This window comes from Triticum dicoccoides, chromosome 3B (assembly GCF_002162155.2).
Source record: "Triticum dicoccoides isolate Atlit2015 ecotype Zavitan chromosome 3B, WEW_v2.0, whole genome shotgun sequence".
Classification (NCBI taxonomy): Eukaryota; Viridiplantae; Streptophyta; class Magnoliopsida; order Poales; family Poaceae; genus Triticum; species Triticum dicoccoides.
In genome coordinates, this window is record NC_041385.1 from 839,308,235 (window position 1) to 839,310,240 (window position 2,006).

Genomic DNA, 2,006 nt, shown 5'->3' on the forward strand with positions numbered 1-2,006 from the left:
TGGGTGCGGCGCGGGTGGGGGGAGGAGGGGGAGGCTGGCGGCGCGGTTGGAAGGGTAGGGGAGGGGTTCGGCGCGGCGCGGGTGGGAGTGGATGGGAGGTGTGCGGCGCGAGTGAGGGAGGCGGAAGCAGGGACCCGCGGTGGCGGCGGCCTTGGAGGTAGGCGGCGGCGGTGGCGAGCGAGGTGGTGGGAGGGGCGGTGGTGACCAGCGGCAGCGGCAGCGACCGGAAAGAGGACGGCGGCAGCGGCGTCTGGTGACGGCGGCGTGGAGGAGCGGCGGCGGCGGCTAGGGTTAGGATCGTGCTGCGATAGATACCATGTAGAAGGACAAGATATGGGCTGTGCAATCTTGATGTATTGATCGGTGCACAGGCACGTATATATAAGTACATAGGTGGTACACAACCTCAACTATACAAGGAAACAAGAGGTGGGCCCTACTCACAAGTATACACGTACACAATATACTCAACATTAGGATTACGGCGCCGTCCTCTGGCGGCTCCCTTCCGCCGATGGCCCCTGTTCATCCGAGGTGAGGGAGGCTGTGGGATCCCGCGCATGCGGATCGTGTAGGTTAATGTTTTGGTGAGTAAGTGACCTTACGAAACCCAGATTTTCCCAAAACCATAAGGCGTGTAATATTGAATTCTCCTCGATCCCCTCCCAGGCTCATTCACGAGCGCTCTCTTTCCTCCTCGTTTCCCTCTGCTACCTCGTTCTCCTCCCCGTGGAAACCACTGCATGCATTGCGGCTATGCGTTGATTAGGGAAGAGATTGAAGACGGTTTTGCATGCATGCGTTGATTAGGGAGTATGTGGGCCTGCAAGGAGAGCTGAAAAGGCATGGGATTAAATGCTGAGTTTGCTTCCCTTTGTCCCGGTGCTGTGGTTGGAAGTTTGGCTCGCCCCGGTGCTCCTCGTCGCCCAATCTAAAGCCACCTAGGTTGCGCTGCTACTCCTAAGGTAACTTACTCATCTAGACGGAGGGAGTACCATAGTAGCCTTGGTTTTGGAGTCAATCTTGCCTTGCCTTGGCGGCGGTGACGGCACTGAATAAAAAAGCTCCGGATCATTTCCGCGAGACGTTCTACACTATGGTCGGGGGTGGACTTTGAAACTTGTTCGTTCACGTAGGGATGGTGTGGCAGCGGCAGCATCCTTATGGTGGCCTTGTGTCAACCGGCTCTGACGTTGCAACGGCGCTTTCTCTAGCACTGAGGGGTAGCTTTGGTGGTAGTCCAGGAGTGAATGCAGATAGTGGTCTGCATCGACGATATCTGGAAGATGGTGGATTGTGTGGTGACTTCGTGATTGGTGGTTGGCATGTACTGTTTCCTCCTCCGACCTTTTAGTCAAGCGAGGGTGCAAGATCTAGAGTTTCATGGCATGTCTGGGGTGCTGCCCTAGCCATAATCTTTCAACGGCAATGACTTCGCCTTTGCGAAGCTACTTTGGAGGTCCAAAAAGCTGCAGGTTAGCTATGGAGCCACGTCGAGCTTGGGTAAAGAGGTGATCCGTCATAGTTTTCTTTGATGTCTGTTGTGGTGGTGCCGGAGACAAGTGACAAACGTTGGAGTTTTCATGTTCGGCCATGGAAGAACCATGAAACAAGCACTACGGTGGAGTTTTCATGTTCGGTCATGTTACTATTCGTCACCCAGGGTGCAGAAAAAGTTATTCTTCACCCGAGGTAATCTTACGATCATTTCATAAATAAATTATGTTTCAAATATAAATAGTTACAGTCATATTGATTCATTATGTAAAATTTAGCATAAAAAAGTCAGAATACCAGAAAAAATACATTTATGTACATTTTACACTATGTTTTTACATTTGTAATTTACGTAATATAAAATATTTTTTACGGCAATTATATATTTTCTTACGTTCTCTTTCTATGTCTGAATAAGACAAAATTTACGAAACGTAAAATTACGATGCATTGATGTTAAAATAGAGGGGGGGTGAAGAATAACTATTCCTCACCCAGGGTGGCGAATA

General features: G+C 50.5%; 1 pseudogene; it reads left to right on the forward strand.

Moving 5' to 3' along the window:
* LOC119280246 overlaps window positions 1-2,006 on the forward strand; it is an 8,429-nt pseudogene that overhangs the window by 1,319 nt on the left and 5,104 nt on the right.